This window comes from Dasypus novemcinctus, chromosome 2 (assembly GCF_030445035.2).
Source record: "Dasypus novemcinctus isolate mDasNov1 chromosome 2, mDasNov1.1.hap2, whole genome shotgun sequence".
Classification (NCBI taxonomy): Eukaryota; Metazoa; Chordata; class Mammalia; order Cingulata; family Dasypodidae; genus Dasypus; species Dasypus novemcinctus.
Window position 1 is genome coordinate 115,010,087 of NC_080674.1, and position 23,473 is coordinate 115,033,559.

Consider the following 23,473-nt stretch of genomic DNA (forward strand, 5'->3'; position numbering starts at 1 on the left):
CAAGTATATGTCTTGGGGTGGGCCTGTTGGGGTTTATGACAATTGGAGTGCGCTATGCTTCTTGGATATGTACATCTGTCTCTTTCAGTAGATTTGGGAAGTTTTCAGCCATTATTTCCTGCAACACTCCTTCTGACCCCTTTCCCTTCTCTTCTCCTTCTGAAATGCCTATAATACGTATGTTTGAGCGTTTCGCATTATCATTCAGGTCCCTAAGTCCTAGCTGGATTTTTTCTATCTTTTTATTAACCAATTCTACTATCTGTTTGATTTCCGATGTACTGTCTTCCACATCACTAATTCTCTGCTCTGCCTCTTCTAGTCTGCTGATATTTGCTGCAAGTGTATTTTTGATTTCTTGAACTGTGGTGTTCATTCCCATCCTATCTGTTATCTTTTTGCGTATGTCTGCAATTTCCCTTCCAAGTGTTGTCTTCATGTTGTTAACCTCTTCCTTTACTTCATTAAATTTGTCGGTGATAAATGTTCTGAGATCTTCCATTGCTTGTGCGAAGTTCTGCTCCCCTTCCTGATTTTTAGTTTGTTCATTGGATTCAGCCATGTTTTCCTGATTACTGGTTTGGTTTGTAGATTTTTGTTGCTGTCTGGTCATCATTTTATCTTGACGGGTTTAATCAGTTCCTTAGCTTCTTTGTCTAGTCTTGGGGATTAATTAGCTGTTGTTTTTGCATAAGTGTTATATCTTCTCTTTGTCACTTTGTTCTTCTTATTCTAATTTCTTATTGCTGGTTGAGTTCACTTTAAAGGAAAGTATTATGGCCAGGGAAAGGCAATTGTGTAAGCAAGGAAAAAGTGTAAAGTAGTATTGGTGATAAATGTTAATAGAGCAACAATATGAGATCTGGGAGGATGGATATTAGGTTCATGTAAGTTGTGTAGAATTATAGCAGTAGGTATAGTACCTATAATGAGGTAGTCGACTGAATATGGGAGGAATATGGTATGAATTTAAAAGCTAGTATTTTCGTGAGAGAGGGAAAGAGAAAAGAAAGATAGTAGTTTCAAGAGTGGATAACAGACAGAAAACAAAACAAAGGTATTAGAAATTAAGAGTTAGACGCTTTGTGGATCAAAGAAAGTGAGGTGGAATATAGGAGAGACCGTAGATGACGGAGGATATCAAGATGTAGGGGAAACGGGATAGTGTAGGTAGCCAAAATCAATTCACACAGGAATGAGGCAGTGGAGGATGAGAAAACCCAGCAAATGTGAGGTGTTCCCTGCAGCACCTTCCCAACAAATTGATGTCCAGACACTTCCCACCCTGCAAAAATCCCAAAACAGCCTGGTCCTGGAGAACCTCCAACGCTGCCCAGCCGCTTCTTTGCAGGAGAGACCATCAGGTAAGCTCACTCAGCTACCATCTTGCCCCCACTGTGTTCAGTTTAGATCATCACCTCTACTATACTTTCTTAGAGATTCAGATCTCTTAGGTTAGGGTAAACTCTTTTTCTCTGTTTTCATAGGACCTAGAGATAGGGAGACAGTAAGGCCTTCCTGAGAAGCTAACATAGGATGTCATCCTCTGTCTCATGAAGTGGGCCAACTGCTCTTCTCACTTCCCTCATCACTGCTGAAGACTGACAAGTGTCTCTCTTCTCCTTAGAGCTACTTTATCTTAATGAAAGCCCAGCAGATTCTGCTAAGCTCAGTGCATTATGGTGATTAAACTTGATTTGGCCAATTTGGAAAATGCTCGTACTTTATTTTCTATTCTCACCTTGCCACTATGCCTGAGGTTTTTTGTTTTCACCTGGGCAGAACATGTGGGAAGGTGTAAACTTCTGAGTCAGCCTACCCAGGAATTTACCTGTGGACAATCCTTCTCTATAAAACCTGTATGTTTCCTCTTATTCCATATTCTAGAATGCTGTGACTCCTCCAGGATTAAAATTAGGGGAAGGATGAGAGGTGAGAGGTATATACTTTCTTACTTGATCGATATTTTCATGTGTTGGCATCCACATTAGTGGGGTTTTGAACCTCCTTTCCCCTGCTGCCTCCATCACTGAGGTCTGCTCTTGTGTAGTTCACCTTTACAGTGGTGGATGACTTCATGCAAGGTACCTCTTATTTTTCCTCAGTCACCAGGTAATAAATTTTTGGGTTCTCTCTTTAGGATCATTTTACCCCCTCCACAGACTGAATACAGATAATCAATCACAAGACCCAGGAGATGGCCAGCAACCATATGGAAGGAGCTTGAGTCCCTGAATCATCACATGGAGAAGATCGACCTGCTAACCTAGATCACCTCACTGAGCTGTTGTTAAATGAATAAGGCATAAATTTCTATTATAGTAAGCCACTGATATTTTGAGATTTGTTAAAGCTCCTGGTGTTACCCTAGCATGGATGATATGTAGAAGTTAAAAAGGAGGAAGTAAAATAGTATGCTTTAACTTAAATATATTGCAAACAAATATTATAAGAAAAAACATATAGTATCATGTATATTGAATAACACTCAGATTATACCTATATATGTATATAAACACTTAGAAAAAGTTCTGGGTGGATAAACACCAACTAATAATAGTGGATACCTCTAAGGAGGAGAGTAAGAATGGGTATTGTGGTAAATGGGGACTTTTGCTTTGTATTATTGGAATTTTTATGAGGAGAGTATTTCTTGAATTACTTGTGTAATTAAAACTTATGAGAGAAATTAGATTGACTCCCTGGGCAATTACTTGGCTCAAACTTCTTTTTTGTTTTTGTCCTCATTTATGTGAGGGAAGTAAATATGAACTTCTCATTCTGCCCTGTTCATCAATATCTCATCATAAGAAGAGATTATTGGGAATAATTCCCAAATTATGTGATTTGGCAGAGTTTGAAAATTTATCAAGAAATTTAAGAAGTAATAAGCAGTACAGAATACCCTAAAATAACTTGAGAGGAAAACTTCTAATCAATCAGCTATGAAAGCAAAAACAACCATGCAGATTTAGAAAAATGTTGGTGGGGCTGTTGATATAGCACTACTGAATTCATAACTATGTCATTTGAGGCAAATGAATTATCAAAAATTATAAAAAGTTATCAAAGTGCCCTCTTGATAATTATAAAAGTCATTATGTGATATCACCTTTCATCAAGCTATGATGACCTAAGATCTCATTTCGAACTCAATATGATAACAACATGGCAACATGGAAGTATAAATACCCTGTCTGCTCTGCTTTTAGCATCCAGTGAGTCATCTGAGAGTCTTCTTCTAAGAGTCAGAATATTTATGTCCAGCCATGAATGGCCCAGAATACACCAGTAATATTATACCTTTTCTCCCACTGTGTGTCTTTGCTTTTCAAATGCTGCTTTCAGGTCCATTCTGCTAGCCTGGGTCATTTACACATCTGTATTGGTGTCTGTTTGGCTACCTCCTCTGGTTACCAGGGCAACTGCCTGTCTTCCTGTGCTCTGAGGAAAACCACCAATCAAAATTCTCATAGAGGCTCTCTGGCTTGTGTAGCAGTTTGATATTATAGATGATTTCCAAAAAATAATATTGGATTATGTTTGCAAACTGACCTTTTCCTCTGGGCATATTAGATTATATTGAATTCAGAGGTTCACTTGATTAAGTAATCAGATAAAGCTCTTGTGCCAGTAGGATGTTGAGTCCCCATCCCCTGATGGGTGGGAACTCACAGATAAAAGACACGGCAAAGGACAGAGCTGGGGGGTTCTTAATGTTGGAGTTTTGATGTTGGAGTTTGATGCTGGAGCTGGAACCCTGAAAGAGAGGAACCCTAAGCTCAGAGAGAAGACCCAGGAAGCCTGAACCCTGTCAGACGTCAGCAGCCATCTTGCTCCAACACATGGAAATACTTTGGTGAGGGAAGTAACTTATGCTTATGGCCTGGTATTTGATAGCTCCTACCCAAATAAAAACCTACCCTTCATAAAAACCGACTGATTTCTGGTATTTTGCATCAGCACCCTTTTGGTGAACTAACATAACTTGGACCAAACTGATCATTCTATCGCCTATGGAAAGCCTCTTCTTCAGACATGCTTCAGGCACAACACCCCCTTTCCCAAGAGGGAGAGAAGCTATCCAGGTCTCAAGACTCATGGCTCTCTTCTCTTTTTCATTTCACTCTCCTAACCTGGGTCAGATTTGGCCTTACACTCCTCATTCCTTTCCTCCTTCAGGATTTCCTATAGTAGTTTTATTTTGTAATTCCTGCTACATCAGCTACCAACATTCAGAAAAAACAGAAATAGCAACATCTAGCTCACTGTTTCTTTTTGTATGTGTGAGAAGTAGAATGTGTATCAATGTCTTTAGCAGGGACACCATAATGTTAGTTTCCTTCCCCTTGGTTTCTCATTTTTTATAGTCTGCAGGTGTTTATCAGTGTAGCAAATTACCAACCAATTCTGGTTTTAAGATGAATGGTTGAGAATTGAATGCCAAGAGATGTGCCTTATGGGAGGTGGAAATTGTTCAATCTGGGAATGATGAAGTTAGTGAGGGTGGTGAGAGCTAGAAGATGAGTTAGGAGTCAGGGAAATCAGGAGAAGACAACTGCCTCCTGCAGAAGTTCACTGTGCCAAGGATGTTGTCCCATCACAAATTTTGACCTAGCCTTAAACTTAACTTCCATTTCATTCAATACATTAAAGCTATAAACAGGGTAAAGGAAAAGCAGCAGAAAAAGTCTAAATCCTGCCTCACTGTGTACATGATTGCTTTCCAGTGTGAAACTTCATTGCAAGAGGATTTATGTACTAAGCAATCAGGGTGATGGAGGAGTGCTCCACCTCCCTTGTCTCTGCTGACCTCATTCCTATTGCTTTGGAAACAATCTACTGGCTCCTGCTGCCTCCATTCCGCCGCTGGCAGGGATCTGTTCACAGGTTCCTCACAGGCTCCTCCCTCATCCTTTCTTCTGCTATGGTCCTCCATCACTGTAGACAGAGTCTTTTATCCCACACCTTGATGCCCCATTCCCTCTCTTAGTAGAGACCCTCTTCCTCCATATGCTCCTCAAAATTTCTGTTCTTATGACCTGATGGCAGAAGAGCAGGATGCTAGTCTCCATGTTTTCCTGAGCCACTTTAGAACTAGTGGCTGATTCCTTTTCCTAAGCTTTCCTTTCTCAAGTAGTGCCTCATGAAATTCTTTTTCTCCTGCCATCTTTGGATCCATGTTAATGACCCTTAATCTCATCCTTCTTGACTCAACTGAACAATGATTTTGTCCCCATCTCCATCTGTCTAAAACATATCCATCTAGACCCAACTCAAAAATATCCCCTCCATAAAGCTTTTTCTGGTCCCTCCAGCAACAATTACAAATAAGCTGTTTTTACTCTGAATAACCAAAATTCTTTGTGTGTTTTCATGCATTTCACAATTTCTGCCAAGCATAATAGTTAATCTTATTAAAAAGAAAGATCTCTAAAGACAAGAACTGTGTTTTATGCATATTTCTATTTCTATCATCCCCATTCCAGTACTCCATGTGGCGCTTAGCATGCAGGTGCACTTAATAAATGTTAATTTGAAGACTGAATGACTGCAACTGCTTCCTTATCTTTCTTGTTATAGTGCCACTTATTAAAGTGCCATAAACTCTACTTCAAGTTTAGCAAACTGTCCCTTAACCACCCCTAAACTTCAAAAAGGTCAGGGACTCCCTGGATCACTTCTGAAAATTTATTTTTAATAATATTCAATGATATTTATTAAATCAATTCTGCATGTTTAGTTCTGGGCTAAATGATAGTGTTGGTGGGAAAGGAATATTCTAACGGGCCCAGATTAAAGTCACCTGTCCAACCCTGGGGCTGGGAGAGGATGCATCAACCCATTTGAACTGTGTGGCCTGATTAGGATTGTCAAATGGGGCAAGGGTAGTTTCTAAAGCAAAGAACTTGTGTTTACTGATTTCTCACTTAACATCTTTCTTCTTTGCAGTCCATCTGTACCCTGCCTCTAGAGTAGACTAACTTGCAAATCTGAACATGCCCTTTTCTTGTTTGAAATCCTTCAGTATCTCCCTCTACTGTTCAGAATGAAGTTCAAATGCCTACACAGGACTTTCTTGAGCTGTCTGCTTCTGAAGAGTCATTTTCTCCTAAGCCACATGCATGTCACCCTTTAATCATGCCAACCTTCTTTTAGTTCTCAAACTTGACATGCTATTTGGAGCATCTGTGATTTCTTTGCATCCCGTATTTTCTTTCTAAAATGCGTTCTCTTCCTCTTTTTAACCTAGTAAACTCCTTTTCACCCTTTAAGTACAGTTTAAAGATCCTGTCTCCTGGGAATCCCAGTTTTACTGAAACATCTCCTTACTGCTTTTATAGCATTCTGTGATTAACTCTGTCATAGCACTTATCAAATGCTCTGTAGTGCTGAGTGTCCGTGCCTGCCTCCACTTTACTGTTGCCCCTTTGTTTTATTCAGTTTTTGCAACCACAGCCTGGGACCTGGATCATGGTAGGAACTTGGTAGCTAGCTTTAAAAGACTTAACTCATAACAGTTTTCAATCCCCTCCATTAAATCCAAAACAAACAACTGCTTTATTTCTTTATCTTCTTCACTTTCAGAAGTGTTTATATTGGACATATTTCTTATTTGAATCTAGAATTTTGTGATGCTTTCTATTCATTTCCTTTTGGATGGATATTCTTTTCATTTCTAGTTGGACAATTATTAATAGTTGATGCTGTTATTGAAGCACTTATAAAATTGAATTATATTAATTATTCATTTGCTTTTCTATCTCTCTCACTCTATTGTGAGCTCCCAGATGCAGGTCCACAGCCCATTCACTATTGCATAACTAATGTCTGGCACACAAAAAGTGTTTGATGAATGCTTATTGAATGAATACAAATACATATCCTGAATTCTAACTAACCTCTCACCTCCTTGTAATAGTACTGAAAATTATATCTCTCCCACCCCTCACCCTGGTCTTTAGGTCCTATCTTTCTATATATTTTAAGAGCTCCTGCTTTTACAATTACCCCCTCTTCTCTAACTAGGAAAACAGTCACTAGGAGGGAATGCAATCTGCTGGCTATGCCTGCACCACCTATGAATTCTAATTGGAGATCAGGAGCAGCTAATGGGAGACAGATATTAGGAACTCTTCATTGCAAAACCATGGCATCGTCATGTCAGTCAGATGCAGCTGAGGAATAAGCAGGTTAGAGGGCATAGCACAGGAACTTCAGAAAGCCAGCATAGAATTAGAATGAAGTCAATCCCTAGCTTTGACACTGTGGGTAGCAGTGTCATTTTGGGAAAGCCTTTACAGCTATTGCTTACTCTGTTGCTACTCTTAGTAACTCCTTATGAGGTAAAGTGAGCAAATGGAAAGGGAGCTGGAATATGAATCAAAAGTTCAGATTCCTGGTGTCAATATTTTTCTACTTACATGCCAGACCAAGCAAGGGATAAATCCTGTGAGTCTTGGTTTTGGTATCTATGGCGTTGTATAATCATCCTTAGCCTCCTTACCTCAAAGAATTGTTCTAAGATCATAATCTAGGATAGATGAGGGCTATAAAATCACACTGTAAATTCTATTAATCAGTTTACCATTGTGAGAGGTTACTCTTGTTCTTACTGTTATTTTATAGAACCTAAGGCATTTTTACCTAGATCCCAGTTTTTTTGAGGGTAATTATGTAGACTGTGCAATTTGCTATATTCCATTACGAGAGAGAGAACATTACCAACATTTTTTTCTTTGGAAGCTTTTCTCTTTGGAAAATGGGATTTTTTCCTTAACAATCCCAGAGAATAGTTCAGCATTTGCCTTGTAAGAAGTGGGAGTAAGTCCTATTGTGCAAGTTTTGCTTCTTGTTGAGAAGACAGGGCAGGGAGGGAAGGAATGTGAGAGGAATGAAGAAACCAGTTTTCTCAAAGCTTGACTTCACTTGGATTCACTTGGATTTATTTTATAGAGAAACCTAACCGTGTTGGAAAGACAGTTTCCTCAATATCCATCATCTCAGGCTTCTCCTCTTGGCAAAATCTTAACAGTCTTAGCATTAACAAATCTTTATCGAATACCTTCAGTGTGCTGGACAGTAAAAATACAATGGTGAACAAAGTGCACAAGGTCTGTGGTTTTGAGTTTATGTTCTGGTGGAGAAAATGAAGAGAAAATAATTTCAGGTAACTACGAAATCCAAGGGTGCATGTATTAGTCAGCCAAAGGGGTACTGATGCAAAACACCAGAAATCTGTTGGGTTTTATATAGGGTATTTATGTGGGGTAGAAACTTAGAGTCACAAGACCACAAAGATAAGTTACTTCTCTTACCAAAGTCTGTTGCCATGTGTTGGAGCAAGAGGGTGGGCAATGTCTGCCTGGGTTCAACCTTCCTCTTCCTCTTAAGACTCTGTGGTCCCAGCATCTTCTGATCTCAGCTGTAGGCTGGGATAAGTCTCATCTCTCTCCTGGGGCTCGCTTTTCTCTGGGCTCAGCTGTTCTATTCTCTCCACAAAGGTATCTGTAGACTAGCAGGCTGTCTCTTCCCAGGGCCTCTGCCATGTCTATGGAGCCATCTCTATTCCTCAGTATTCTTCTCCTGTGTGTTTACTTCCAGGGGCTCCAGCATCGATACTCCAACTCTCTCTCCACCAAGGAGGCCGGGACTCAACGTCCTACTGATGTGGCCAAATCAAAGCCTTGTTCTTAAGTTAATCAAGAAAAGGTGAAATCTCTGAACTTAATACAATCAAATGGGAACATATCCAGAGGAACAGACCAGTTTACAAACATAATAAGTATTTTTTTTTTGGAGTTTATCAATAATATCAAACTGCTACAATGCAAAATGTTACATCTAAGGAAGAATGCACAGGGGTTTATTTTTATTTTATTGATTCATGCATTTTCCCTCAAATTAAGGATATTAACATTTGTCTGCCATATTCTGCCCATGTATTTTCATAGCATTCCTTTGTCTTCAAGTTTCATGGTAATCATTTTATTTTATTTTATTTTATTTTATTTATTTTATTTTATTTTATTTATTTCTCTCCCCTTCCCCTCCATTGCCTGCTCTCTGTGCCCATTCGCTGTGTGTTCTTCTATGTATGCTTCCAAGGTCAGGTGGCACTGGGAAACTGCATCTCTTTTTTGTTGCATCATCTTGCTATGTCAGCGCTCCATGTGTGCAGCACCGCTTCTGGGCTGACTGTGCTGTTTTTCATGTAGAGCGGCTCTCCTTGTGGGGTGCACTTCTTGTGCATGGGGCACCCCTACACGGGGACACTCCTGCTTGGGACGGCATTCCTTGTGCACTGCAGCACTGCATGGGCCAGCTTACCACATGGGTCAGGAGGCCCTGGGTATCAAACCCTGGACCCTCCATATGGTAGGCAGATGCTCTATCAGTTGAGCCACATCTGCTTCCCCATGGTAACTTTTTACTACATATAAATACTAAAGGTTTTTCCTCCCTCAGGATGAAGTTGCAGTGATATTTCATTTTACTGAAAGGATTAAAGTCTAAAAATTCATTTTGTAAGTAAACCAGTGTTAAAAATTGAAAGATGTTCTAGAACCTGGAGTTTGCCTTGTCTCTTGTGTTGAGGATTATTGATATAGCTGAAAGGTGGTTGTAACAGTACTTTAAATAAAATAGCATTTTATAATTTCATTCTCAATACCTTGTAAAAACTGGAGAATAGTAGGTTCTCAATAAACCCTGCCTAACTCAATGGATAGCTGAATTGTCTAAGGCAAAGTGCCCTGGCCATATATAGAGGGATGAGTGTCATGCCAGTGTCAGTGGATTCCTCTGCAGATACCCCTGATAATTGGCTTCATGAATATAGATATCTCAGCATTTTCCTGTTTTCTCTGTCAACCCTTCTGGGAGTATCTGAAAAGCACCTTTAACACAGACTTAAGTTTAATGAAAATAAACCAATACTAATTAAGTTGACTAAGCTTCTTTCCTACATGGTCCCAAATTCTAAACCTTCTGTTAGATATATCTAGTGGAAAGGTAGAATAAGAAGAGACATTATCTGTTCTAACTCCTCCAATCAAAATTATGTCTTCCTGATACTTGAGCTTGATTCTTCAAATCTCTTGGATCATTAAGTTTTGCAGATGGTAGATTAGTTTACATCACAACACTGTGAGGGATAAGTTTTGCTGGTGGTAGAGAGCTTGCTTACTTTTGCTCACAATCACTATCATCTTTCTTCCTTTCCTCAGGTGCTTTTTTTTGCTTGTCAGGGTTCATTTTTATCTCTTTCATATCCCTCCTGCCCTCAATACCAAGAAAACGCTGAAGGTTTGATTCTCTTTCTCATCGGTTCTCTGATCACCAACCTCTAAGTGATACATCTCTATCATGGCCATGCATACAATACATGCTTTTTACCATGTACACCTGTTTAGCATAAGAAATTCTCTTAGTGCCAATAAGTGGCATAGAACATGACACTGCAAGTCAGCAGTGTTCTCTTTCTTGAAAACAAAAATCCTCAAATATGTAATTATGTTTCTCTTGTTTCAACCAATAAGATGTTAGCAATTAATTTAGTCCTCTTAGCAATCATGAAGAAAGAAATGATTTCTAGCTTTTTGAAGACATAAACTTTTTTGACTTAATTGGAAGGAAGAAGTACCCAAAAGACAAGAGAGGAACCATTCAATACAAGGAAACTACAATTCATTTAAAGCTACCCTAGGAGTTAAAAAGACTTTGGACACGGCCAACCTTTAATTATTTAACCATTTAGTCAGTTGGTTATTTGGCGTCATGCCACTTAAATGTGCAGATGATTGATTTCATTTATAATTCACTTGACCACATCATCCTGATTGTGTGGCATTTTGCCCACAGGCTCAGTGCGTAGTGCTTTCTAAGAGGGCCCTTTACTGCCATCTCCTGGTGAACGAATGAATGACTGGGAGTCAGAAAGCAGAGCTGGCTCTTCTAAATTAATTTGGGTGGGTCTCAGTTTCCTCTTCTGTAAACTGCAGCGTTGAATTGGGTGTAAAATTTTGTAAAGGCGCAACTGTCTAAATAATAAGGAAAATCTTTAGGTTACTGTGAATAACTTTGTGTAAAGTAAACATTTTCGACTCTGTGCTGTTTTCATTGAGAATTCTTTTTTTTTTCCTTAATGAAATTTTTTATTTTTATTTTTAAAGAAGCTTTAGATTACATAAATGCTACATAAAAAAATATAAGGGATTCCTATATGGACCCTCTTTCCCCTCCCACACTTTCCCACATTAACAACATCCTTCATTAGTGTGGTACATTTGTTATAATTGATGAACACATATTGAAAGCATTGCTACTGACCATGGACTATAGTTTACATTGTAGTTTACACTCTGTCCTGCACAATTTTGTAAGTTATGGCAAAATATACAATGGCCTATATCCATCATTACAATGTCACGCAGAATAAATCCAATATCCTGAAAATGACCTCATATTATACCTATTCTTCCCTCTCCCATCCCTCAGAACCTCTGGTAGCCACTGCCTTTACATCAATGATAAGGGTTCTTCCATTGCTAGACCTATAGCAATAGTAGAATAATAATAAGTCTACTTTAGTCTATTGTTCATTCCCCAATCTTGAGGATTTTGGAATGGTGATGCCCACTCTGGTTCTAATTGAGAGGGGAATTAGATACCATGGGGCAGATGGTTGGAACTATCTTGCTTGCAGTTGCAGATACTCTCTGTTCCTTGGGATGGGCATTGTCCATCATCATCTCCTTGTTAGTTGTCCTGGGTGAATCCAATGAACTGAACTGGAGGGTAGGTGTCTTAACTCTGTTGAAATTCAGGGCTCACCTGGTATATGAAAGAACCAAAGAGTTAAGTGTCTGGGATGTATACTAATCAAGTATCATGCTAATTATAGGATCAAATAAAAGATGCAGATGAACCGTGTGTAGAGAATCTATAAATGAGTCTAACTCTGTTACACTGGGGAGCATAAATTCCAAAGTAAGGCCCACTGACAGGGTGCCGAATTCCTGAGCTGTCAGCCCTGCTTATAGTTTCTGGATGTCTCTAGAGCCCTCAGGAGCCCCACTGTTGGAAGCAGTGTTTATTGTGGCAGTCAATGAGATCCTGCTGAGACTTGCATAAGTGTAACTTCTGGAATGATCTCCTGACTCACTTTGAAATCTCTTAGCCATAAAAACTTATTTGCATTTACCATTTCCCTCTTTTGGTCTAGGTCTTTTTCCAGATGCATTGCTATCACCGTAACTTCTAATGGCCTTACCAAATCACAGGCATGCCTATGAGTTAATATACCGTTAGATACTATTCTTGTCCCTGGGCTTAAGGAAGTCTTCTTTTTGGAATCCAAAAAGCACATTCTTCATGAAGATAATTAAAGGCCACTACCCTCAACCAACAAAACAGGCTTTAATGAAAAAGTTGAATGTGGAGTTTCCTTTTCAGAGGATGAATAAATCAGGTACAAACCAGGATGCAGATATGGAGGTTCAAAGTGGAAATTACCTTGAAGTGCAAATTGTTCTACTGACTTTTCTTCAACATAGTTCTTGTTCTGCCTTATAAGGGTTTTTCTTTGCACTTAAAAAAAAATAGAATTTGATGATCTAGAAGGAAGGAAACAAAGACCTTTGGCTAAGAAAGTCTCTGTCTTGCTAGAAGCAGAGCCAACTCTGATATTATACTATTTAATTATAGTGGAGAATTCCTTGGCCTCTAGAGTGAAAGCCAGCTACCGTCTCTCCTTTCAGAAAGTAGACAAGAGTGTGGGCAGGGAAACAAGGACATCTCAGTCCTCCTGAAAATAGCAACGGAGGATGCTCATATTGGAAGGAATGGCTTAGGCAATATCTGCCCCTGCTCAGACTTTATCCCTTTGGGGACTGGCAGAGATGTGGTGAATCCCTCTTTTGAGAATTTCTGAGCTACATACAGGGGCTGGATGAGCCTTGTTTCACAGCTTAATCAATCCATGGAATATGAGCAGCAATGCTTTGGCTGGTAGATGAAAGGATCTCAAAGTTGAATGAAACGGTGTTATTCAGGTGTTTTCATTCACTCTGGAGACAAATTACTCTATAGGTTATGCTTGGATTTCTTATATTTGCTAAAGTAAATCACTGTAGCCAAAAGTCATCAATGTTTTATAAACTGTGACTAATCCCCTACATATTCTCCTCTCTCTTTTTCCTACTGGTCAGAATTTCTTGTATTTGCAGCTATTTAAATGATACTTTTTTGTACCATTATAGCTTTTGAAAAATCATTTGAGGCCATGGGATATTGTGGGGTTTAGGATAGCTAGGGTCATTATAGACGCTTCCCCTTCTAAGCCTATAGATTGCTTTGCAATAGTTTGCTTGAAAATAGCAAAAAATAAATCTGAAGCTCTGCCTTCCAGAAGTGGCAACACAATGCATTTCCAGGGCCCTACTGGCTTTTACTAAGCTATCACTTCCCAAAAATAGTGGTGAGTTCATGAATGTTTACTAAATCACAGTAATGAATGTGGCAAGGGCAGACATAGCCAGTGTGTGTTTTTTTTAATCATGCATCATCTAGTACAAAGATGACTCTAGGATGTTTTGGCAAATTAATTTGTATTGCACTTTAGAGAGGGGAGAGAGCAGCTGGGCTCCAGCCCGTGGAACGGCACTAGTTGTATGTGCTAATGAAGTTGCTGCTGACACTACCTCATATGAAAGCACAAATGCAACCATAAGGCAAAGGCATTCTTGGCTGTTTCCCCCCAGAGTTTTGGTTGAAGCCATGCCAGTTCTCCTCCAGTGGTTCCTGGTGTTTCTGCTGGGCTATGTTAGCAATTTCAGTGCAAGAAATGAGCAACTATTTCTAAAAGAGGCATGCTCTACAATGTACTAATTGCCCCAAATGCTACCTTTTTTTCAATTTGATTAAACAGGTCCTCCTGGACATTTATGCATTTTCCTATCACTCTTGAAGGTTGTGTGTATATGTTTGTGTGTGTGTTTGTAACCCTAAGACTGAGAACCTATATGAGCTAGGCAATTGCTAGGGGTTGATTCCAAGTAAAATGGTTTGAAGAAAAAAATGTATTAGGAAGGAATCCTAAATTTACTCACTTTTCTAGGAAAACATCAGATGGGTGGTGGAAAGAGAGGGACATGTACATTAATTCATATATAAATATCTTTAAAAATGTCCCCAATCTTTGTCACTCTCGATAACCTCCACACTAATGGCTCTTCTGTTATCTAAAACCTCTCCATCATTAAATCTTTTTTTTTTTTAAAGATTTATTTTTATTTATTTCTCTCCCCTTCCCCCACCTCCCCAACCCCAGTTATCTGTTTTCTGTGTCCATTCATTGTGTGTTCTTCTGTGTCTGCTTCTATTCTTGTCAGTGGCACCGGGAATCTGCGGCTCTTTTTGTTGTGTCATCTTGCTGCATCAGCTCTCCATGTGTGCAATGCCATTCCTGGGCAGGTTGCACTTTTTTTGCACTGGGCGGCTCTCCTTACGTGATACATTCCTTGTGCATGGAGGTCCCCTACGTGGGGACACCCCTGCGTGGCACGGCACTCCTTATGTGCATCAGCACTGTGTGTGGGCCAGCTCCACACAGGTCAAGGAGGTCCTGGGTTTGAACTCTGGACCTCCCATGTGGTAGGTGGAAGCCCTATCTGTTGGGCCAAGTCCAGTTCTCTCCATCATTAAATCTTATCTCCCAAATGAATTATATCCTCAAACACAACCAGCCTATGTGAGCTATTGGGTTTCCTTACCCCCTATTTTTATGCTTCAATTTAAACCCCCCCCTTTTTTTGCAGTTTTTAAGAGGAAGATTGATTTGACAATTTTCACTTAGTGCAAGACACCTACAAGGGATTCACATTACAATGGAAGATTTAAATCAAACCTCAGAATTTCATACAAACACCAAGACCAAAGTCCTAAAGTATTGGTATTCCTTCTCATTTTTCCCTATAAACTTAAAAAACTTAAAACTTATGTGCTTTACAGGTAATGAAATGAAACTAGAATTACAAACATGCCGAATGTTTCACTTTTAGTTGAAGACATAGCTCCTATATTTTGAAGTTTACCAAAAAGCATGTCTTTCAAAACCCATCTAAACAGTAGTAGAGCAGCATTCAGCATACTCAAACTGCCTTAAACTAAATATGCTTACTGCTTTCGAACACCCTACAATATAACTAACTTGGGAAAAGCTGAAAATTGTTCAACAGTTACAGTTTACTCAAACTTCATTGCTACGTATAAGATGGATGTTTTGTGTAAAAAATACTGAACCTGAGTCTTTATTTTTTTATTTTTTTAAAAGATTTATTTATTAATTTCTCTTCCCTCCCCCCACCCCGGTTGTCTGTTCTCTGTGTCTATTTGCTGCGTGTTCTTTGTCCACTTCTGTTGTTGTCAGTGGCACAGGAATCTGTGTTTCTTTTTGTTGTGTCATCTTGTTGTGTCAGCTCTCCGTGTGTGTGTGGCGCCATTCCTGGGCAGGCTGCACTTTCTTTCGCGCTGGGCGGTTCTCCTTACGGGGTGCACTCCTTGCACATGGGGCTCCCCTATGCGGGGACACCCCTGTGTGGCAGGGCACTCCTTGCATGCATCAGCACTGCGCACGGGCCAGCTCCACACAGGTCAAGGAGGCCCGGGGTTTGAACCATGGACCTCCCATGTGGTAGTCGGATGCCCTAACCACTGGGTCAAGTCTGCTTCCCTGAACCTGAAGTCTTTAAAACAATCCTGATTTCCACTTAGAATAAGCATAAATCATAAGCTTGTATTGTAAAACTGTTAAGCTTTTGTTTTTTTCTTTAAAAATTGTTGACCAAGAGTCAGTGATCAGGATCAATTACACTCCCCATCCATCATTCATACTGGACATGCTCTACATCCATTCCATTCACTTCCATAGATGCTTACCTTCCACCATTGTAGTAGCTGCTGTTCATTGTTCTTTGGCTACCTATGCAATGTTCAATTGAAAATCAGTAAAGTTTTCTTGTACAACTTGGTCAGATCCACTCGTGTTGCTCTGACCTCCATAGTCACCTCTATAACCACTACTCAGTTGCTGATTAGCTAGGCCACCATCACTGCACTGGTTTGACAAGCCCATGTCTTGCAACATTTGCCTATCACAAGCACCATGGCTTGCTCCTGCTGTAGAATTCAAGAAGAACTCTACATATCTATGTTGCACAATTGATTTGTCTTTTGACAAGCATCTTCATGAACAGCAAACTCAACATCTGCCTTAACAGTAACTTTGCCATCAGGACAAATTCCAATGTGTGCTCTCACAGGATTGAGTGGTAACAAAAAAAAAAAAAGGGTAAATGTCATTCTTGGTAACTCTCTAAGGTAATCCCCACATGTATAAACAATGCCCTGTTTGTGCTATGGAGAGTAAAGCCAACATTGCTGTATCTGTGATCAGACATTCCTGAAAAACAGTAATTGAGGTTTCTTCCAAATCTACTTGACCCAAATTCATAGTCATCATTGCAGCCATTATAATCATCATAGCCTCCACATCCTCCACCATAAGCACCATGTCTCACTCCTTCAAAGCCAGCTCTCCTGGCAATACTGTTATATCCTCTGTCAGCCCAAGGTCTGTCATAGGGACCTGGCCACTGCATAGCCATGAGATTTCTTGGAGGATCATAGTGAGTTCTAATTTTAGCATGACTGTTCTTAAAGATTTCAATATACATGTGCCCTATTCTTTCCTTGTGTTTCTTTAGAGTATTTCAACTAATTCCTATGAAGCAAACTTCATGAAGGCCTCCCTGTACTCCTCTGCAGGAAGTCCACTGGCAATGTTATCCCATTTGGCACCATTTCCAATCCTGAGAAGAATGGAACAATTTTTTCCTTGCTACATCCAAAGAGAAGTCCTTTAAGACATACAAAGCCATCATTGGCCGTATCAGGACTGTTTGGACCAGTACACTTCAACACCCAATCCATTTCAACACTGTTTGACTTGAACTCTTCAACATGCCTGTATTCCACAGTTTATCTGCCTTTTTTCAGGGTCAATTTGACTTCATCTTCTGATTCAAGTTCAACAAAAGTCTTACCACTTCGTCTGCCTTCTCTGGTATAGATGAAATGAGCCTTGAGACCCATTTTGAATTTTGCATCAGAAAAAAAACATTGTATCTCATTCATTCAGCAGGATAAGGGCAAGTCCAGACTTTCACCATGAACCCCTCTGAGCCTTCAGTGCCCAGCATCATCGTCTCTTAGAGTCCTCCTGTCTTTGAAAGAGATAGGATATTTAAGGTGGCATGGCTGAGAAGAAAATCTCAATCTCCTTCCCCCTTTTTAAAAATTAGGAGCATATATTTTCTGATGCAAATCCTCCAATTTTTTTCCAGTCTCTCTTCCAATCATTGCTGGAGTGCTGCAACATTAAATCCCATGAATCATCCTTGCTCCCCTGCTTTGAAGAAAGATGAGATCAAGATTCTTCATGGGAAAAAAAAATTTCTTTAACAGGAAGGGAGAGGGAAGGCTGGGAATACTCATATTTTAATCATTTGTTTTTGATGGTTGCAGTCAGTTTTGTCCTTGGGTATGCTTGACCTCTTTCTGAAAATACATAAGAAAATAATAGTTATTGCATCTCAGAGGACTTGTAGAGACACCAAAGTAGGTAAGCCTAGGGCTAGTTTTAGGTATTTTGTTGTGACAAATTGTCTCCTGAGATCTTTAAGTCACAAGTTGAGTTGGAGGTAACAAAGAAACTTAGGAATAATAAAGACTTTTCATGAATTTCTGCCATCTTTTTTGAGTATGAAAAGTAGATTTTAGAACTATTTATAAATCATTCTTATATTGTGATTATGTTGATTGATGGATGGCTCTACGACTGCCTTCAAATGAAATAAATTAAAATTTTAAATCATTTGCACTCTAAGCCTGCATATTTAATTGTTTGGTTACTAAGTGACTTCTCTAGTCCTTGAAATTTTAACAAACTTCTTCCAATAGCCTCTGTGGTAGTGGTGATGGTGGTGGTGGTGATGATGATGATGATGATAAAAATCTAGTATTAAGGAAAGAAATATTTGTACCGGATGTGTCCAAAAGTTTTTCATGTATTAATTAATTTATAAGTATTAATTCATTTAGTATTTGCAATAACCCTTTTTAAGTAGAAACTTTATTATTTCCATTTTTCATGTAAGGAAACAGGAGCACAGAAAAGTTGAATATCTGACCCAAAGTCACAAAGCTAGTTAGTGATGGAGCCAAGGTTTTGACACAGGCATCCTGTCCCCAAAATGCACATACTTATACTACTTTAACGGCCACTGCTGGGGTCATCTCTTATTACACAAATGTTACATTACATTTGTGTAATGATTACATTCTGAGTTGTATAACTGTGCACCCTCCTCCTGCACTGCTACCCCAAGCCATCCTATGTTTATCCATATGCCACACCTGACGGAGCCCAAGCTGTCCTGAGTCTGGTTGCATCGGATGACAGAGGACACATTTAATTCACACTCTCAACCTGTCTCAGGTTTACAGTCCCGTCTTCTCACCAGCAGGAGGGTGTTCTCTGAAGAACCCAGAGAGATGAACAATGGCCATCCCTGTGCAGGCCAGAGCTATCGCACCTGGTTCCCTCTACATCTAAATGACCTCTCGTTGGCCTCATGTTGCTCACTCATTTTGATTTCTTTAGATTGTCCACCAGGGGTCATATACTCAAATGCTGGTAGTACAACCCACGGTAGTGAACTTGGCCTTAAGATGCTTGTATTGACTGAACATAAACTAAGCTTAGCTATACTGCTATTTGAAAAATGGCCAAACAGAAATTACCCTCTGGCTGCATTTGGTGGGCTGTCAGCCAGTTTGTTACCTCTGCTTGACATTTATCTCTGTTAGTAACACAAATCGGCAAGTTGCCACTGACTTCTGATAAAAATAATGTGCCATCCAACTACCCATTAATAATAAAGACAGGAAATAGAATCACAACTTTTGTCCTATGTGTGGCAGGCAGAAATGGCCCTTAGGTCATTAAGTTTCTGAACACATCACAAAGAAACTTCTACAGAATTGTGATTAGCAGTTTCCAAATTGGGACATTGCTATTTTGCGCCTAGAACTGAGCTAGGTAAGCCTGATGGAAAATGTGAAAGAACCCAAAAATACTATTATCAGTTTTAAAGGCACCTGTGATTTTATGGGAGAAACATGACAGCACATTGGAAAATAACCAGTGAATAGTACATGGACACATTTGAGTAAGATTCAAGGAGTGCAGTTCAGATAATGGATTTGAAAAGAGCTTTATGTTATAGATGGAAGACTGGTGGTCCATATGGCTGCTAGAACAACATCATCCATAAGCCCTGGGAAATACAAAATATCAGTCTATGTTCACCATCATTGAGGTCTTAAAATATAACAGGTCTATCAGCATTGAGTCAAAAATTGACTAGTAATATATTGCCACATTTACTTTGGATTCATAGAGGTGTAGATGGGTATTAGAATCAGCACTGAAAGGCATGGTGTGATATCTAGAAGTGAATTTGCCACTAGCTGGGAAGTGTTATGGATTGAATCATGTTCGCCACAAAGACAAGCTCAAGTCTTCAACCTCAGGTCCTATGGATGTGGACCCATTTGCAAATAGGACCTTTGAAAGTGTTTGAAGGTGAAGCCAAACTGAGTCAGTGTGGGCCCTAATCCAATATGACTGAAGTCCTTATAAGCAGAGAAAACAGAGAAAATTTGAACACAATCTGGAGTAATAGACAGGAGACAGAGGGCCATGTGTTGAGATAAGCCATCATCAGAATGCTACAGACTTTAGAGAAAGCATGATTTTGCTGACTCCTTGATTTTGGACTTCCAGCTTCCAAAACGGAGACAATAAATACCTGTTGTTTAAACCAACCACTCTGTTGTTTTGGCTATAGGAGCCCTGGCAAACTAAGACAGGAGGTTTGGACAGGTTTCTCCTTGTTCCCAAAATGGCCAATAATATGGCATGGCCTGCCTGGCTAAACCATTCTTTTGTTCATTCATTCATTAATAAATACTTAGAAGGTGCTACTATATGCCAGATTCTCTGCTAGTTTTATGAGATATTTTAAATTGTAGGTAAATATGGCACATAATTTGTTCACTAGAAATCTGGGTTATAATCCTGGCTCTATTCTTCATTCATAGTGAGGCAGAAGGCAAATAAATTTACTTACTCTGGCTTCAATTTCATATTTGTGAATTAGAAGGTAGATGCATCTGTTATCTATAACCTGTCCACAATGGAGTTTTATGGTCTCTTCCTCAGAGTTGTCCAAGGGTCTCAACTGGGCAATTTTGCTTTCCCAGAGGACTTTAGGAACTGTCTGGGATGAGTTCCACTGGCATCAAGTGGGTAGACACCATGGATGCAATTAAACATCCTAAAATGCACAAAGTCATTCCCTACCACAAATAATTATGCAGTTCAAAATGGCAATGGTGCCCAGATTGAGAAATGCTGCTCTAGAAAATGTCATTGAGGTTTAGCTGATGGGGTTATAGGTCCTCTATTTATGTCCTCTATTCTATTAACACCAAAGTAGATCCACTTTTATATACTGGTTGTGGCATACATAAATTTGAAAGGCAATAAACTCAAATGTGCAAACTTCATTTTCTATAACAGAGCTTAAGCTTTATCCTACATGCTCTCAGTCAATTATGAATTTATACTTAGGGATTTAGGGATTTCAAGGTTCTGTTTCTTTCTACTCCTTTTCTTCAACTTTGAATCTCCTTTCTGTGGTCTGAGGGAAAGTGGATGTCCCTGTACTATTATTGTTTGCGGCCATGTGCTCCTCTCTGCTGCTCTTGTCCTGAGTTCCCACAAGCACCAGCACATGGTCCTCTCAGCACATGCAGTGGCATGTCCTCATCACATTGTAGCTACACTTCTTCTAGTTCGCTGGCCCTCCCTCAGCCACATGCATGCCCAGTTTGGGGACACTGGAAATTTTCAAGCATGCTCTCTAACTCCTCTGGAACGGTGGCGCCTCAGGGTAGGGCTCTTTCAGATCCTCTCTCCCTACACCTGACCTGCTGCCATTTCTAGCCACAGCTGTGGCCCCATGCTAAAGTGTGGGACTTCTCTGTGAGACTTTCTGTTACCCCTTGTGCAGGTTTAAGAAGTGGAGCACATTTCTCTCCTGCTCTCTGACCCTGCTGACCCCCAATCCTGTCTAAGTTCCTTTTGTGAAGACCCTCACCAGCAGCTCATTCTACCTCTATTCCCTTCACTGACCATTTCTCCTCTCAGTTGGTTGAAATTTGACGCTTTTAATTTAAGAGTGGAAAATGGCTTCTACTCAATCTGGAATTCTTTCTAACCTTATTGTATATGATATAAAATTAATGCTCTTGTTTTTATCAGAACTTCCATTTTGATAAATGCTTTTTTCTTTCAAATCCTGACACTTGAAATAGAAAACTTTGTCTTTTAAGCTATTAACTTAACTTTGCCATGAATTCCCAAACCCTAAATCTAAGAATTGACTCCTTTGTTACTCAGCAGGGTGTGGCCTCCTTAATGTTAGGAAAGCCACTCATTTAATTGCTAGTGGGTTTCAGGATTGATAACTACAATTTCAACTTGCTTTTAAAATATGATCTGCTGCTTGCAAAAGAAGGGAAGAAAGGAAGGAAAAATGGAAGGAAGGCAGGAAGGCAGGAAGGCAGGAAGGGACAGAATGAGGGAGGGAGGAACGATTGAAAAGCCCTGGGCTAGATGGTCTCCCTATTCTTGTTCTTTCATCATAAAATGATCTGAATCTATGAAAAGCCAGGGTCTGTTGTCTTTGTTTACTACTGTCCCTTCCTTGATGTATAATTTTCTTCCCTAAAGGGATCATGTAGAGAGAGACATACAAAATTCCTATTAGGAAGCAAGGGAAAGATCCACACATAATTTTTCCTTTGAAACTCAATTGTCAATGGGAAAATGTGATTGGATAATTGGAATATTTGCCAAAGACATTTGGCTAGATGCCACTTATATATTATTCCTATCCAGAGTATTTGCTTCTAAATATCCAGAAACTTTGAAAGGGATAACAAAAATATCCCCTAGTAGAAAAATGATTGCTATAGTTACCAAATTTTGGAACTGTGGAATTGCTTTCTCTCCCTCTCTCATACTTATTCTCTCTTTATCAATTCTCTCTCTCTCTCTCTTTCTTTCTCTCTCTCTCTCATCTATCTATCTAACTTTAGTATAGGTAGTAATTTCTGCTTATTTTTTGGGAGAATAAGATTTAATTCCCAAATGGCATGGAAAGAGTTCATTCGAGAAGCATTGAGTGGCAATGATTCATTCAAACATTTATTGGATGTGCATTCCATGGGTAAACCCTTTGTCCTAGGAGCTAGAAGACTAGGTCCTAGTCCTGCCTGATTTATTAACTAGTGATATGACTCTGAAAAAAAGCCTCTTAAAAGTTATATGTCTCAATTCCCTTAACTTTGAAATTTCTTTGGTTTTGTTTTAATAGCCATCCCTAGTATACACAGCTTTCTTAGAATCTAATGTATATATAAAGGCAGTTCCTACATTTAATGATTTAAACTGTCTATAATTAAATAATCAGTTCTATTTCACTCACATTATCTTATTTACCAGTCATTACCTGATATATTACACAGCAACTAACAATTACTGATCTAATGAATGTAAGCCATTGGCAACCCAAGAACTACATTTTGACTACAAATATACTTTTTGTATTTTAGATAAAGTTTAAACTGTAATGTGTAAATTTTCATTTGGAATAATCCTAACAAATAAGGCACTTCAGGTGAAAACAAAGTAAAACCAATCTTCTCCTTTCCTTCCATTTAATTCCCTGGGTTTGGGCAAATTTAATCAATGCAGGGTCATGTTGAAAGCTAACACATTTATCTGGTGGGTCAGTTTTCTGATTAAAGAGGGAACATTGAACTTTTAGTCAAAACAACATTCTGGGAAATGCAGCTCTTCAGTCATGTTGCATCTGCTATTGGCATCATTCATTGTGCACTTCCATTCATTTAAAAGACGGTGTAGTAATTAGATTTACAACACAAAGTTTTGCTATCTGGTCAGACCTAATAGTTTAAATGAATGGAGTTCTTGGCAGGGCACATTTACATATGAATTACTCTAGGGTCCCAAGGAAAAATCGCCTTCCCACCATTGCTAACTAAACCTTGTGGCGTGGCATGCTACAAAAATGCAACCTTGGAGAGTCTCTGTCTGTACCCGTGCTCATTCTCCTACCTCTTCTGGAAAAGTTGACTATCCTGTTATCAGTGCTTAATGATAATTCTCTTGGTTCACATGATCACATTTCAGTTGAATTAGAGTAGCTGATAACACTGCTATCCATTCTGCTGATTGCCTGACTCATTTTCCCTGCAG

At 39.4% G+C, this 23,473-nt stretch overlaps 1 pseudogene; it reads right to left on the bottom strand.

Moving 5' to 3' along the window:
• Positions 1–15,982: 15,982 nt before the first annotated feature.
• LOC101439084 (heterogeneous nuclear ribonucleoprotein H-like) lies at positions 15,983–17,264 on the bottom strand (annotated as a pseudogene).
• Between the last annotated feature and the right edge of the window lie 6,209 nt (positions 17,265–23,473).